Source organism: Mirounga leonina, unplaced genomic scaffold, assembly GCF_011800145.1.
Source record: "Mirounga leonina isolate KUSES-001 unplaced genomic scaffold, KU_Mleo_1.0 Mir_125, whole genome shotgun sequence".
NCBI lineage: Eukaryota > Metazoa > Chordata > Mammalia > Carnivora > Phocidae > Mirounga > Mirounga leonina.
The window spans coordinates 3,045,192-3,063,466 of record NW_023270305.1 but is presented as its reverse complement, the minus strand read 5'-3'; positions in this window follow the sequence as shown (position 1 = coordinate 3,063,466).

Here is an 18,275-nt window from a genome sequence, read left to right as displayed (position 1 = left end):
AGTCGTTAAGCATCTGCCTTCAGCTCAGGTCATGATCTCGGGTTACTGGGATCGAGCCCCACATCGGGCTCCCTGCTCTGTGGGAGGCCTGCTTCTCCCTCTTCCGCTCCCCCTGCTTGTGTTCCCTCTCCCGCTGTGTCTCTCTCTGTCAAATAAAATCTTAAAAAAAAAAAAAAAAGATTCACATCCATTTTTCTTGAGTATTGCCTTTAAGATTAGATATTAATTATTTACATATTAAGATATAAATCTAAAGTTATATGCTAACAATGATCATCACAGTCCTACTTATAGTAGTGATAGACTGGAAATAACATTAAAACAAAATGTTAGGAGAAAGTTGGCTTAAATTATGTTTTATCTATGGGTTGGAAATTAAAGCATGATTTGAATACTAATATTGAAGAGTATATATTATTCTAATAAAGACATAGCCTTGTATATATAATCTAATTGTGGCTATGCAAAATGGGCATGGAACAAAATATTGACTGTAGTTTTTATTTTAGGTTGATGATTTTCCCCTCTACCCTTTGCTAGTACACTTACAAAATTCCAAAATCCCACTTCTCCCATTTTTCCCCCAAATCAAAAAAGTTGATTTCCAAAATCAACTTTTGTCTCAGTTGATACCTATTTAGAGAAACCCTTCTGTACTTTTCTCCTATAAATAATTACTTCTCTCTCTGTGATAATCTGATAGATTTTACCTATTTCCATTGCTTTACCAAATGCATAGTATTTAAACTGTTTCTATATGTTGCCTTGGTTAAAATATGAGACTGTTTCGCTACATGAGAAAGAAACACACAAACGTAGTGGCAAAGAAAAATACGCATTCTTGTGCCTGAGTTTAGGAGTTCAAATGTGGATTTCCCAGTACACTCTGAGCTCTGAGCCTCTCTTCTTCAAGCTGAGAATCCCACTGGTCTGGGCTCCATGCTCTGGGTTGAACTTACGTTGACTTCACATGTGTTCATTCTGGGTCCAAAATGAAAAGGGTCACAGTTATCTGTGGAATGTTCTTCTCATGACATATCACTGGAGTCCATGAAGGCAATCCCAGCACTACAAGCCAGTTTCAAGCCTCTGCCTTCATCATATGCACTCTGACATCGCATTGGCCCAAATGAGTCACCCAATCAAAGTCAATGTCAAGGGGATGGAAAGTATACTTTCCCACAAAGAGGCGAAGCAAGCATGTGAATTCTTATCCTATGTCAAGGGAACAAGGAGTTGTGACAAATAATCAACCACAGAGATCCTATATGGCATATATTTATTTTTGTTGTATTATTGCTCTATATAAATCACATGTTATTGGTTGTGAAGTCATTACAGAGTAATCCACCGGAGACTTCAGAGAACACTGAGGATGCAATTCTATCTGCTTCTCTAAACAACAGGAATCCATTTCTATCACCTTCATTAAACTCAAATGCTCGATCCTATCCAAAAGAAGTCTGAAACCTATCCAACGTTTGTCATTGACAGTGCTTGTTACTTGTGTAAATATGTGAGAGTTTTGTTATTGAAGTGATTAAAAAAAAATGCCTTTGCCTAGAAAACATTTACATAGTTATAAGTGATAGAAATAATCTGTTTTCTTGTTTCAGATCAGTGAGGGTTATTTTAACATTTATATAAGCACCTCCTGGTTTATTCAAAATGCATGCCAGTGTTTTTCCTTTGAATGTTTTTTCTTAGTGTTTTGTTAAAAATGAACATAATCCAGAAATTCATTCAGTAAGCACTGACAGAGGTTTCCTTAAAAGGATGAAGGAGGACAGAATCCAACCTAGAAGAAGAAAGCCTTGTTTACCCTTTTCATTTTAGCTCTAGTCCCAAAATAATAAATAAGTGCAATGTTGAAAGAAATTTAAAATTTTCATAATGCATTCACTCCAGGAGAAGTTAATGACTGGTTCTAAGTGACACCTGGAAGAATAGGATTGGATAAGGAATAAATAATGCATGATATATAAAATTCTTTGTGTGCCCCATAGTACATTGAATGACATTCCCTTCTTCTTTTCCTCCTCCTTAGAATAAGTATTATTATTACGATCATTACTACTACTACTACTATTTACATTTAAAGAAACATAATAGCAATAAGTATCAGAGAAGATTTACTATGCTGAACAAATGATAGTCCCCAGCCCTCATCGTGTAGCTGAAAACACGGAGGCTAGACTGCTCAAATACTTCGACCAAGGTGAGTTAGTGGCAGCTCTGTGAATTGAAACTGAGCTCTTTTCTAGTTCCTAGGATAAAACAGTGTTCCTATAATTGATAGTATTTAGAATTAAAAAGGAAGGAAGGCAAGTAAAATGATAGGGAATGAAGGATGTTTTGGGAAGCAGTTGGAGGAAGATATAAAAAATACAAAAAGAAGATCTATAATCCTGTTTGTTAGGGAACAGTTTGTTCAAATACGGATGAGGAAGATGTAGCTAAATCAGAGTAGGTTTCTGTGCTCCCTAGGGAATGTGGATTTCAGGCGGATCTAAAAACCTAATCTCTATGTATTTGAAAAGGGATGGAAAAGACACATAATGCCCATGGAGAAATCCTTTTTTTGCAATGGCAAGTGAACAGCATTGATACATTTTAGCCAGAGCTGTTCCTAGACTCAGCAGCCACATTACTCAGGCCCTTTAGTACGACCTGCTTCTCAGGAGGCAGAGATAATATAAAAAGATGACTTCCGGTAAAAGCATACAAACACTGAATTCTTAGGTTTAACTTGCAATATTTATTTTATGACCTTATGTTTATAGCGACTGGTTTTGATCTCTGGTGTTTTCTGTTTTCTTTTGTTTTTAACATTTTTTTGCTAATAGACTATTTTTTAGGGTTGTTTTAGTTTTGCAGGCCTTTGAGCCAAAAGTACAGAGTACCTGTCTTGCTCTCTTTACCGGAGGCATAGTTCTCTCTGTCATTATTATTATCTTGTTAGTACATTTGTTAAAATTAATAAGTGAATACTCATATATTATTATTAAATGGAGACTATAGTTTACATTAAGGTTCACTCTTTGTGTTTTTTTAAAGATGTTATTATTTATTTGAAGAGAGAGAGAGCATGAGTAAGGGGATGGGCAGAGGGAGAGGGAGAGTGATAAGCAGACTCCCCACTGAGCAGGGAGCCTGATGGGTGGGGCTTGATCCCAGGACCCTGAGCTGAAGTCAGAACCTTAACCAACAGCCCCTTCACTCTGTATTTTTAAAAATTCTCTGGGTCCTGACAAGTGCGTAATTTGTATATCCATCATTACAGCATCATACAAAATAGTTCCATTGCTCTAAAAATCCACCTATTCATCCACCCTTCTCTTACACCAAAGCTGCTGACAACCACTGAACTTTTATAGTCTCTATAGCTTTCCCTTTACCAGATTGTCGCATAGATGGAATCCTCAGGTGTGTACCCTGTTTAGCCGTTTCAGGTTGACTTCTTTCATGGGTTCCCCCATGCCTTTTATGGCTTGATAGTTCATTTCTTTCTATCACCGAATAAAATTCCATTACATAGATGTACCGCAATTTGTTTATCCATTCACTTACTGAAGAATGTCTTCGTAGCTTCCAGTTTTTGGCAATTACGAATAAAGCTCCCATAAACTTTTGTGTTTGGGTTTTTATAGGGACACTTATTTAGGTAAAACCTAGGAGTGTGATTGGCTGAATCAGATGGCAAGAATTCGTTTAGCTTTGTAAGAAGTTGTAAAACCCTTTTCCGAAGTGGTTTTATATTGGCATTCCTGCCAGCAAGTAGTAACAGTTTCTGTTGTTCCATATCTTGCCAGCATTTGGTGTTGTCAGGATTTTAACCGTTCTAATAGATGTGTAGTGGTCATTTATTGCTGTTTTAATTTACAATTCCCTACTGACATATGATGGTAAGCATCTTTGCTTATGCTTGTTTTCCCTCTGTATATCTTCTTTGGTGAGGTGTCCAGATCATTTTGCCATTTTGGAATTACACTGTTTGATTTCTTACTATTGAATTTTAAGAGTTCTTGTGAATTTTGGATCTAAGTCCTTCACCACATATAGTGTTTGTAAATATTTTATCCCATCTTGTGACATGTCTTGCATCTTGTTTTTCCATTCTCTTAACAATGTCTTTTTTTGCCCAGAAGAAATTTAGTGAAGTCCCACTTACCATTTTTTCCAGTCATGGATTGTGTTTTTGGTGTTTTGCCTAAAATGTCAACTTCAAACCCAGAATCACCTAGATTTTCATCTATCTTATCTTCAAAAATTTATATGGTTTTACATTTTACATTTAGATCCAAGATCCGCTTTCGTTAATTTTTGTGAAAGGTATAAGGTCTGTATTTGTACTTTTTTTTTTTTTTTTTTTGCTACATGGATGTCCAGTTTCCTGTTGTTCTAGCACGGTTTGTTGAAAAGACTGTCCTTTCTCCATTGAATTGCCCTTGTGCCTTTGTCAAGATCAATGACTATTTTTACTTCAAAAGAAAACTAACACTGGAAAAATGGTTTTACAAGAAATGCATCCTAAACTGCCTGAGAGTGATCTAAATGTCTTGTCTTCACTATTCTGTGACTATAATATAAGGTTCTACATTCTTCAGTACACATAGTACTGTGATTTGAAACCTTCATCTGTTAATTAGAGTCTTAATTTTTTTAAATACACCAATTTTACTTCAATTTGTCTAGGAATAATTCCTTGTTACTCAAGTAGGGCCACTTGATGAAGAACAGAAATAGGATACCTTGAGACAAGTTCTGCCTCTGTGAATTTTTTTTTTCCACTCCTGGTATTCCTTGTAGCACCACGATGTGCTGTGGCCTATAGTGAGGTACAGAATTCCCAGCCGTCCTGGCCTAGAAAATTGGATAGATTATATCCCAGCTAGCACCCCTGCATGTTTACTCTCCACATTTCCAGAATTCACCTCAGTGGGTCCTTCTGGACCTCTATGGCCCTTACATTTATGAGGAATAACAATCTTTCCTTCAGTGTCATATTGGCTCATGAGTCACTCACAGAAACTGCCTGACCCCAGTGTCACACCTTAGTTCACTTATAGATAGCCATTGCCCTTAGAGTGGATCTTGAGATGCAGAGTGACTGAGTCATGAGAAGTAAAATCATCAGCAGGATATATGCCCACAATTATTGTTCTACTCCAGCTACCCAAGCATGGATGTGAGCTCAAGTCTTTAGTCTAGAAATCAACTTTTCTTATGGTAGCATCTTTTAAGCAAGTATAGTTTATTCCTACCATTTGACCTCATGCTGAACCATGACACATCATCAAACAATATTTTCATATATTTTGGTATCGCTAAGATACTCTTTCCCCATTAAAAAAAAAAAATCATAAGAGACTTCTTTGATCCAGTTAAGTGCCAAGGAGCACTGTATTGGTTAATTTTATGTATCAACTTGGCTGGGACACAGGGCTTCCAGATATTTGGTGAAACATTATTTCTGTGTGTCTGTCAGGATGTTTCTGGATTAGATTGGCATTTGAATCTTTAGACTGAGTAAAGATGATTGCCTTCTCCAGTGTGGGTGGGCATCATCCATTCTCTTGAAAGGCTGAATAGAACAAATGGCTGAGTAAGGGAGAACTCACTCTCTCTCTGCCTTACTCCTGAGCTGGGACATCAGTGTTCTCCTGCACGCACACTAAGAATTACATCATCAGTTCTCTTGGGTCTCAGGCCTTCAAACTCAGCCTCTGCAACTATATTAAAAGGTTCTACATTCTTCAGTACACATAGTACTGTGATTGGGACCCAGCAATCCTGGGTCTCTGGCTTGCCAGCTGCCCGTCACGGGACTTCTCATCCTCTATAATCATGCGAGCCAATTCCTTATGAGAACTCTTTCTCCTTCTCTCTGAAGAACCCCAACGAATATAGGCATTCCAATTGTCTGCATTTCCTGTCATGGTGGAAACTTGAGAATATATCTCCCTAAGCATTTTTTAGACCCATGGATTTTGAGCTGGAGGAGCTATGAAAGCTGCTTTAAATGTAAGAGAATCAGATGCAGGGATGTTTAGAGGCTCGCCCAGTCACGTGAATGCTAGCGGTAGACCTAAAACACAAAGTCAGGTTTCTACACTCAGCTTTGTGCTGTGTATTTGATCCTTTTTACCACCAGAAGCAGTGCCATAAATACTATGTTAATTTGCAAATTGCAAGGACAGGACCTGCCTATGTCCCCCAACTCTTTCAAATTGTTAAAGTAGTTCCATTGCTGAGCCTTCTTTGTGATTTTAGTTCTTTATTTTGTTCAGTGGTCCCCAGTGTTATTATCAAGTACATTACAGAGGCTTTGAGAGAATTTATGACTGTTGCATTGGTCCTTTTCCTTATAGTGGTATATACCAAGAAATGGAATTACTTACTTGAGATGGTCCTGGGTTTATCAATCCACTGTTCATAGCTACACTGTATCCTGAGCTTGCCTTAAAGATTTTTCATTTTCCATGATACTAAAATAAAACTATTACCCGGACTTAAAGGTTGCACTCTCATCTGCCCACATCTTCAAAACGAAACAAACCATGTATCAACCGATGTTAAAATATAGGAAAAGTTGGATATGCTTATTTGTTTAGTTGTCAGCTTCCTTCCATTAGAAATAGGCATTCTTGACAGAAATAAGTCTAGGGTCTAAGAAAAGAGCTGGTTTGGGAATGCTACCTGCCAACAAAAAGCCTATAGCATGGGAAAAAAAAATGAATTCATGTGCCTTCTTTATGTTTTTAACTCTAAGCTCCGTATTAATTACGAATCATAAGATATAAAAGTTATCACCTGTTTCCTTTGTAAAATTGCTCAATACAGTTGTATAACTGGACTGGAAGTCATTGATTTTCTTTTCTGTGCCAGTACTTTTCCTCTAGGATTCTACTTTCTTTTTGATAGGAAAAATAACCACCCGGGGAAACGTGGAATAACAGTTGGCTTGAACTGTGGTTAGCTAATAGCTGTGATCTTAGGGACTATCGTTCACAGACACTGGGAGTACTGTCTGTGTGAGGATTGTACAAATCACCTGGTGATGTCAAGCCTGGCCTTTGGCTGATGAGCTGTATGGGTTCCTTTTCCGACCAGAACATTTGGGTCAGGCCGTGCTCTCTCTCCTTGACTTGGAATCAGATGCTGATACAGAGGCACAGATAACCTAGTTTCCTTTGAATTTACTCCACTTGCCAAACAGCGAGAATTCAGCTTGAGCTACTGCATCTGGAGAAAGTGTCAGAGGTCAATCTGGTAGGCATGCTTGAGACCCCTGTTAACTCACACTGTCTGGTTCTCAGGGTTTGCTTTGCTTTTTAGCCATTCATGTGACTTTGCCATTAGGCATTTACTAAACTCTCAGCTGTCAAGGCCCTCCTTCCAAAAGACTTGCCAAAGATTTCTTTTTTTTTTTTTAAAGATTTTATTTATTTATTTGACAGAGAGAGACACAGCGAGAGAGGGAACACAAGCAGGGGGAGTGGGAGAGGGAGAAGCAGGCTCCCTGCCGAGCAGGGAGCCCGATGTGGGACTCGATCCCAGGACCCTGGGATCATGACCTGAGCCGAAGGCAGACGCTTAACGACTGAGCCACCCAGGCACCCGCCAAAGATTTCTTGATGGCATTTACATCTTCCTGTCATTTTTTTATGACTAGGGTCCCTATATCCACCTTTTTCAGAGGGTTATTGGATAGTTGCCACAGCCCTTGCATGTCCGGGAGTTCCAGAAAAATAGGCCTGTCATTCTTCCGATGCAAAGTGGTATTTTGGGGGTCGTTAGTTAGCAATAAATGGTTTTTCCATATTGATACAAGAGCACAGTGGGAAGGGTTTTTAGTTGAAAAGAGCTTAGGCTTTGCAGTGAGATAAACCTGCCACTGGTTAAGTCATTAATTAACCACTGAGACATTAGTTGTGTCCTATGCAAGCTGTGCTATTTCTTAGTTTATGATGTAAGAATGCTAGAAGACGGGTAATGAACAAATGGATATAAACAAGTGAACGTGAATGTCCTTTACTGATATTTGAAAGTTCTGGGAATAAATACAATTGTTTTTCATTTTTATGTCTTCTATCTTTCAGTGAGAGGTACTATGATAACTAATAGAATGTTCATGCACAATAGTGAGTGGCCTTTGTGTCCCATCTCTAATGCCTGCAATAGTCCTGCAGAGTAGGTCTTCCTGCCATCATTTTACAGCTGAGGAAACTGAGCCTGGAGTCTCAGGGTCAAAATGCTGCTAAATTTCTGAATTCTGAATGAAGTCCAGGTTTCTTTGACATCAGAGCTCATTTTCTTTTTATTATCTTCTCATCATTCTGTCATGAAGCTTCCCTTGATTCTCCTTTACATCTTCTGAATGTGGGCATTAGACACGCCTGCAGGGCTGGTAATAGTGTAAAGACTTCCACATACATTTCCACTTAACCCTCTTGTCAGCCATACGAGGCCAATTCTATTCCCATTTTTTATAAAGGGAAACTGAGGCTCAGATAGTTTAAATGATATTCTAAGACCGTGCAGCTAGTAAGTGGCAGGGGTAGGGTAGAAATGCATGATGTGTGGTCTAAAAACACACCCATTAAGTCATTTCTCATTTCTCTCTGCTTCTATCTGCTTCTGTTTTTTTTCTGTCAATATCCATTCAAGGTGCCTGGGTGGCTCAGTCAGTTAAGCCTCTGCCTTGGACTCAGGTCATGACCTCAGGGTCCCGGGATTGAGCCCCACCTCCAGCTCCCTATTCAGCTGGGAGTCTGCTTCTCCCTCTCCATTTCCCCCCTGCTCATGATCTCTCTCTCTTTCTCTCTCAGCTCACACACTCTCTCCCTCTCAAATAAATAAATAAAATCTTAAAAAAAATCCATTCATAGTTTCCTTCCTTTGCTCTTTATTATCCAGTTACAATTTCATTTTTCTTGGAGTTCCACTTTCCCTTCAGTGATTTCTCCCAACATCTTCCCTTCCCTTTGGGAGGATAAGAGCAAAGTGGGCTAGCGCTGAGCAGGAACAGATTGCAATGGCTGGCAGGCAGCTGCGGAGTGTGGGATCTCCTGTGATGTCTGTCAGCGGGCGCTCAGCAGGCGCCACTTCAGTCTGCCGCCACATCCATTAAGTGCAGCTTGTTGTTTACATTCTTTCTATTCTTTGGAAGTGAGGGGGTTGTTTTATGCCCTGTTTAAAAATGTAGTATCCAAAGGCAGAACATACCATGAACACTCTTTTGCTTGAGTGTCAGATCTTTTTTTAGGAATGAAAGATAAAAGAAGGATGGTTGGCATGGTGGGCACTTGATGATGACAAGATAGATTCCTGGATACCTCTGATAGTACGTCAGTTCTGTGAAAACAAGAGTTCCTGGAGCCCTGTTTCTGTCTGGAGGGCACATTTTTTTTTTTAAGTATCCACTTGTACCATAACCTGTATACATTATCATGCTAACTGTTTTAATTATATTATCACATTTCATCCCCCCAACAACCCTGTGCTTTGTTATAGTTCTCATTTTACAGATGGAGACCTTGAGAATGAGATTTCTTGTCTTACCTTTAAGTGATATTTTTCTACATTCTAAAAAATCCAGACTTACCTACCATGAAGGAATGATAGCATCGGATGTAAGGAGGTGAGAGCCCCAACAGGTTCTTCTGAAGTCTGTTCTTCCCTAACTAAACTGTATCTATCAAAAGTTTAATACTATAAAATATTTCAAGAGTTTGTGGATTGGGTTACACTCTGAGTAAAATACTGTGACGGGGATCTTTTGGAGTAACCTCTGTCTCATTGTTACTGGAATGAAAACAAGATGTCTTGGGCGCCTGGGTGGCTCAGTCGGTTAAGCGACTGCCTTCGGCTCAGGTCATGATCCCGGGGTCCTGGGATCGAGTCCCGCATCGGGCTCCCTGCTCTGCGGGGAGCCTGCTTCTCCCTCTCCCACTCCCCCTGCTTGTGTTCCCTCTCTCGCTGTGTCTCTCTCTGTCAAATAAATAAATAAAAAATCTTTAAAAAAAAAAAAAAGAAAAAAAAGAAAACAAGATGTCTTTTGAGTCTACCTCTTCTAAGATTGTATTCGTCACTCAGATGTTTTCCTCATAGCTCCATGTTACCGGAAAAGACAATAAGCTAATAGCGTATAGAGAGCAATTTTCCTTTACAAATGTGCCTTTGCTTTCATCCTAACACCTGGATATTGAAATGAGATTTGAGGATGATAATTTTCCAGCTCAAATTCCAGAATGAATGGAGAAACAGATATTGATGTCAAACAGGGAACGCTGTTGATGATAAAGCTGGATAAAAGAATGTGTGTATGCACTTGAAGCCAACATCAGGGCTTGATTATTTTCCCTCGGAAGTGGGCTGGGCATTATTTATAGGGCAGAGGAACATAGATCCTTAAGTGGTGAAAAATCATGTATGTTCTGCAGGCAGGCTGTATCTGAAAGAGCATGCTAAGGAAGTCTGTCTCACCTCCATGAAGTGGCATTACTCTGATTCTGTGTGCTGACTGCATGTTTTAGAATAATAGATGAGACCACATTCCTTCCCAGAAAAGAGGCTTGCAGGAACTAGACCAAGCATGGCCAGTGTCCCCTTTTGTAATCTCCCTGTTGCCCAGGGGAGTTCAGTTGTGTAAATAAATACTAGGAACACAGGTAGAATTTATATGACTAATACTTTTGGGACCATAAATGTGTTTTGGTAGTGTATGTTTGTGGGCTGACAGGAGCAAGGGATGAGCAAATAAGCACAATCCAATCCTGATTCTGTCCTCAAACAACTTCCAATTATATGGAAACTCTAACTACTCTGAATGAATTTAGAACTTTACAAGGGCATCAAAGGACTATCTCTCTATGATGTCCAAAAATTGGGATGGCCAAATTGTTCACCCCATAACCACTTGGATGGAATTTGGAATCCATAGAATATTCATTTAATGATGGCCCTGATGGCATGGAGTCAAGGTGACCATGTGTACCAGGAAAGAACACTGTTTGTATGAGAGTGTGAGGGAGATACGACTTCTATAGTAAGAAAAATCACACAGATATCCTTCTTCTCAGCTGAAGGGCACGTGGCAACATTCTTTTTCCTTTTTCTTTCTTTCTTTTCCTTCTCCCCAACCCCCTCATGTGACTGGCATGTGATTGAGACACCAGGTGATCCAGTGGTTTTCCTTCTCCAGTGTGACTCAACTGCAGATACGTGACTTAGCCGCTGTGGCATCATTGGACCAGCGTGGAGTCACTGTGAACCTGTGAGATTTGGAATGAGCTAACCTAGAGGTTGAAGTCAGTTGACATATCTGATTTCCTCATCCCCTACTTCTCAGATATTAGAAAAGACATTCAAAATTCTTATTTTATGCAATTGAAATGACGATCAAATTCACTGAAATAACACATTTATTATTTTTTATCAAGTTTATCCACTCCTGTAATCAAAATGTGGAGCATTCCTCCTCACTACCCCAAATTCCCTCATGTCATTTTGTTGTTGATGCCTCCCTCACCTCGTGTGACATTTCTGGCAACCACAGAAATGCTTTCTGTTTTTCTATTGCTGCCTTATCCAGAATGTCATATAATGGGGTTGTACAGTGTGTATGTAGCCTTTTGAGTCCAGCTTCTGTAATTTAGCACAATGCATTTGAGACTTACATATATCACTAGTTCTTTTGTTATAAAACTAGTTGTTTTATTTCTGAGAACTATTCCTTCCATTGATGATGCACTGCATTTTGTTTATTAAATTATCACTTGAGAAACATGTGGTTTATTTCCAGCTTGGAGCAATTACAAATAAAGTGGCACTATGAAATTTCGTGTCAAGAGTTTGTGGGACTATGTTTTCATTTCTTTTGTTTTTTAAGATTTTATTTATTTATTTGATGGAGAGAGAGAACACAAGCAGTGAGAGTGGGAGAGGGAGAAGCAGGCTCCCTGCTGATCAAGGAGCCCGATATGGGGCTTGATTCCAGGACCCTGGGATCATGACCCGAGCCAAAGGCAGATGCTTAACGACTGAGCCCCCAGGTGCCCCTGTTTTCATTTCTTTTAAATGAATACTGAGGAGAGGAATTGCTGGTACAAATGGTAGCTATATGTTTAACATCATTACAAATTGTCAAATTGTTTTCTGAAGTAGATTACCATTTTTCATTTTCACCTGCAATGTATAGAGTGACCCAGATTCTCTCCATCATCACCAGTACCGGCTTATTTCATTTCTTAAAAAAAAAAAATGTGTTTTAACCAGTTGTAGTGAGTTGAATTGAGGCTTCCCCAAAGATATGTGTACCTAGAACTTCAGAATAAGACCTTATTGAGAATAAGGGTCTTTGCCTTTGTAAATAAGGTAAGAATCTGAAGATGAAATCATCTTGGATTAGAATAGGCTCTAAATGCTAAGAAGTCCTTATGAACAAAAACAAGTGGTACCAGAGACACATAGGGAGAATGGCCATGTGAGGATGGAGGCAGGGACAGAGGCAAAAATGCATCTACAAGCCAAGGGATGCCATGAATTGCCTGCAGCCAGAAGTCAGGAGAGAGGTATGGTGGAATGCATTCTCCTTTAAAACCTCTAGAAGAAACCAACACCGCTGGCACCTTGATTTTGGACTTTTGACCTCCAGGACTAGGAGATAATACATTTCTGGTGTTTTATTTATTTATTTATTTATTTTTTAAAGATTTTATTTATTTATTTGAGAGCGAGAATGAGAGAGAGAGAGAGAGAGCATGAGAGGGGGAGGATCAGAGGGAGAAGCAGACTCCCTGCTGAGCAGGGAGCCTGATGCGGGACTCGATCCTGGGACTCCAGGATCATGACCTGAGCCGAAGGCAGTCGCTTAACCAACTGAGCCACCCAGGCACCCCATTTCTGGTGTTTTAGATCACCCAATTTGTACTAACTTATTAAGGCAGCCCTAAGAAAACTGGTAACACCATTCAAATTCAAATTGGTAGTTAGTGTCTCATTGTGATTCTAAGTTACATTTCATTAATGACTGAAATTGAGTGCTCCCTTGGGCATCTGTGCACAATAGGCAGTCTGTTCAAAATTTTGCCCACTTAAATTTTTTTTTTAATTATTGAGTTTGAATGCTATTTATGCTTTATGCATAGAAGACTTTTAGTGATTATATTTTTCAAATATTCTCTTCCAGTGTGTTAATTGTCTTTTTATTTTCTTTTTATTTAAAGATTTTATTTATTTATTTGAGAAAGAGAGTGAGAGAGAGCTCATGCACAGAGGGAGAGGGAGAAGCAGACTCCCTGCTGAGCAGAGAGCCCAACAGAGGGCTTGATACCAGGACCCTGAGATCATGACCTGAGCCAAAGGCAAACACTTAACCCACTGAGCAACCCAGGTGCCCCTCCTTTTTATTTATTTATTTTTTTTTAAGATTTTATTTATTTATTTGACAGAGAGAGACACAGCAAGAGAGAGAACACAAGCAGGGGGAGTGGCAGAGGGAGAAGCAGGCTTCCCACTGAGCAGGGAGCCTGATGCAGGGCTCGATCCCAGGACCCCAGGATCATGGCCTGAGCCAAAGGCAGACGCTTAATGACTGAGCCACCCAGGCGCCCTCCTTTTTATTTTCTTAACACTGAATTTTTGATAGCAGAAGTTGAAGTCAAATTTGCCAGTTTGTTCTGTGTGTGTGTATGTGTGTTTGTATGCATATGTGTATTGTGCGTGCGTGTGTGTGTGTGTGCCATTATTGAGAATTTTTTACCTAAACCAAAGGCACAAAATATATTTTAGGTATTATTCTAGAAATTTTATCTGTTTACAGTTTACATTTAGGCTTATAGGCAGTTTAAGTTAATTTTTTTATATTATGGGTGTGGTTGAAGTTCATGTTTGGATATGATTAATTAGAAGATTATTCATTTAATAGTATTTTTGGACTAAAATCTACCATACTGCCTGTTTTCATTTGTTCCAAATTTTCTTTGATCAATTTGTCCTCTTTATCTGCCTGCATTTGGATTAATTCTTTAAATTTTTAAGATTCCGTTTTATCTTCATTCTTGGCTTTTTACTTATACTTTTTTATGGTTGTTTTTTATTTTGTTTATTTTTGTGATCGCTCTAGGATTTATAATATGGCTTTCTTATTAATTACAGTCTACTTTTTTGAAGAACAATGTACATCTTAGTAAAGTTGAAGTGATAATTAGAGAGCACTAATTTCAACTATTATTTTTAAAATTTTTCTTCCTTGTCTACTGCCCATTGTAAGGGTCAAGCTTCTAAAGAGCAATTAGGTGAAGAGTTTTCAGCATGTTTATTACTGTACTAGGCCCTGTGGGAGACACTACCATTTGAGGGAGAGCTTATATTTATCAGTCTTTTTTATGTATCCAATATGTAGCATGCATTAGGAATCAGATAAATATACGTTTTTAATTTTCTGCATTTTAGCAATGAATAATTGATGTGTAATAAAGTGCAAATATTTAAGGGTAAAATTTGATGAGTTTGGACATATTTATACCCCAAAACTCATATCTAAAATTATGATAATGAGTACACATCATCCTTGAAGGTTTCTTCATGTCTCTTTACAAACTATCCATCCCTTACCCCATCACCCTCCTTATTCCCAGGAAACCCCCAATCTGTTTTCTCTCAGTACAGATTTGTTTGCATTTTCTAGAGTTTTATATAAAAATCATATATTACATATTAATTATTTTGGTATGCTTTCTAATCATAATTATTTTGATTTTCATCCTTTGTATTGTTCTTATAAGTAGATATTATCTTTTTATTGCTGAGTAGTATGCATCTGCCACATTGCTATAGGATATTTGGACTCTTTCCAACTTTACCTATTACAAAGAAGGTACTACAAACATTCATGCACAATTTTGTGTGGACATAAGATTTCAGTTTTCTTTGCGTACTGCAGTAGGGATATATTTAAATTTCTATTGACTTATACTCCATTCATCCCCCACTGTTTTGACCAATTATGAAACACTCTTGTTTTTTACTTAGTGTTAAAGAACATATCTTATCTTTGAATCTTTTATTTTGCTGTTGCCCTGTCAGCATCTTCATCATAAGCCTTGCTAGCACTTTAAAAATAAATGGGCAATCATTACAAGTGTTCATGCTATCCTCTGGGAGAAAATAAATTCTGGATTTATTTGGCGTTGAAGTAATTAATGAGAAAGGATTTACATAATAATTTCACTGTCAATTGATTTGCTATGTCAATATGTCTTTGGTAACTACCTAGTAACTACCAATGATGATTAAACAATGAATGGCATATTTACCTGCAGCATTCATCTACTATGATATATTTTCAAGAAATATAATTTGCAGGGTTTAGCACAATAGGACAAGTAACATTGTTCTAAAATAGTATTTCTTAACTGCTATGAGACAGCTATGTGTCATCAGCCTCCCGTCCCTCCCTCCCTCTCTCTCTTCTTTTTGCCACAGCTGGAGGCATACCATCATTTCCCTTATTGATGCGTCTTGAGTATAGAAAACGTAGATTGAAACAATAAAATTAAGGTAGCCGTCTTTATACAGATTGACTTTTCTTTACTTTTCAATTAGATTGCCTTTCCCAAGAAAGACATTGGCAAAGCAATTGATTTAAAATGAAGGACAAGTGGATATATTTTCATATGGACCTAATTGTGTAGTGGTTTATTGAGAAAGTGAGGTGGGAAAAGCAGTGGGAATGTTGAGGTCTATGTCCTAGCTTGGCTATTAGCTCCTTATTTATCTCAATAGACTCACTTCTCCCTGACCTACACTTTTTTTTATTCTGTAAATAAATGAGTTGGAGCAGCTGGGCAGTTTTCCCCAGAATTCTACAGAGGTACTTCTCTGGGGCTACAAATTGTGACTTGAGTTTCATTTCTAAATTATGTTTAACTATTAAAAAGGAAAAACCCACAAACACTGAAAAATTACCTGTTTAAATGTGTTACAATACAATTTTTACACTTTGTGGCCATTGTGGAACAAATACTGGGTTACTCCTTTTTGAGTATAACAGAGTAAAATCTGTTCTTCATTTTTTGCTTAATTAAACATTGAACTTTGGACTGGATTGTGTCCCACTAAAACTCATATTGAAACAGTAATGCCCAATGTGATGGGATTTGAAGATGTAACTTTCGGGAGATGAAGTCATGAGGGAGGGGCCTTTTGATGGGATTAGTGCCCTTATAAGAAGAGACATCAGGGAGCCTTCTCTCTCTCTCTCTCCCTGCCATGTTAAGGACACAGCAAAAAGGCAGCCATCTGTGAGCCAGGAAGAGTGTTCACCAGAAACCAATCGTGCCTGCACCTTGAATTTGAACTTCTAGCCTCCAAAATTGTGACAACCTAAGTTTCCTTTGTTTAAGCCTCCCAGTCTAGGTATTTTGTTATGGTAGTCCAAACTGACTAAGACACTCTTTTCTTGAGTGTAACAAAATAAGGTTTCTTCTGCATTCTTTACTTAATTAAACTTGCCGTTGTGTACGGTTATTTATTAAATGTGCAAATCAGAGTTTTATCGCTACTGGGCAACCAAAACAAAACCAAGAAATAATTAGTATGTCACAGGCTTTATAATACTCTAACACTCATAAATACACTCCCCAATCCAAAATTACATATTCACTAAAATGACCTTATTTTTCTATATACTTTCTTCCTAAATAAGTGTCATTTTACATGGCATTACATATAATATTTTAATTTTACTTATGAATAAATCCTCTTGTCTATTATGCACATTTATGTATAAAATGTGTAAAACTACATATAAGTAGCCTTTAACAAAAATATTCTACAATAAGAATGTGAAATCCATAGAGATAGTTGGTCTCTAAGATATTTTGTATTTTAATCTTGATTGATTTCCATTTCAGGGGTAGAAAAATTTTTTAACTCTGTACAAAGATGATGCATTCTCAGGGATGAGTTACTAGTGTTTCTTCTCGAATGAGGTCAGTTTCTCACTGAGCTGTTGGAAGTTCATGCTGGAGGATGTAGAATGCGGTGATTTTGTTCAGGAAGCTAAAGAAAAGCTTAAAAGGAGTAGGCAAGAACCCATGCTTAGCAGAGAATTTATGATGAAGCTGAACATTTTCAACGTAAAATATTAAAGTTAAAAAATACATACCGAACCAGTCCAATCAGAACTGGTGCTTATGTGAGGTCCTGAGTAAGCAGGGTCAGGGGCCCTTGATCCAGAAAAGTACTGTCATAACACATACATTGGACATCAAAGAAGAGTAATGCCCAGATAATGTAGGTCAAGAAACTGGACTTTCCCAAGTGTCTACTCCGTGCCTGAAACTTTATAAGGTTTAGGCACATAAGTGATCATGTAAGATTTTGGACCCTTCTCCCCTAAAATACTTCCTGTGTCTACAAAAATTTCCTAACCTCTGAACAACTGAAGCTCTGCAGATCAGTGAGTATTGAAAGGTACGGCTTAAGATGTCCATCGACAGATGAATGGATAAAGAAGATGTGGTATATATATACAATGGAATATTATGCAGCCATCAAAAGGAATGAGATCTTGCCATTTGCAACGACGTGGATGGAACTGGAGGGTATTATGTTGAGTGAAATAAGTCAAAAAGAGAAAGACATGTATCATATGATCTCACTGATATGAGGAATTCTTAATCGCAGGAAACAAACTGAGTGTTGTTGGAGTGGGGGGTGGGGTGGGAGGGATGGGGGGACTGGGTGATAGACACTGGGGAGGGTATGTGCTCTGGTAAGCGCTGTGAATTGTGCAAGACTGTTGAATCTCAGATCTGTACCTCTGAAACAAATAATGCAATATATGTTAAGAAAAAAAAAAAAGAAGAAGAAGAAGAAGGTAGCGGGAGGGGAAGAATGAAGCAGGGGAAATCGGAGGGGTAGACGAACCATGAGAGACAATGGACTCTGAAAAACAAACAGGGTTTTAGAGGGGAGGGGGGTGGGAGGATGGGTTAGCCTGGTGGTGGGTATTGAGGAGGGCACATTCTGCATGGAGCACTGGGTGTTGTGCACAAACAATGAATCATGGAACACTTCATCTAAAACTAATGTTGTAATGTATGGGGATTAACATAAGAATAAAAAAAATAAATTAATTAAAAAAAAGAAAAAAAAAAAAAAGAAAGGTACGGCTTGGGCGCCTGGGTGGCTCAGTTGGTTAAGCGACTGCCTTCGGCTCAGGTCATGATCCTGGAGTCCCGGGATCGAGTCCCACATCGGGCTCC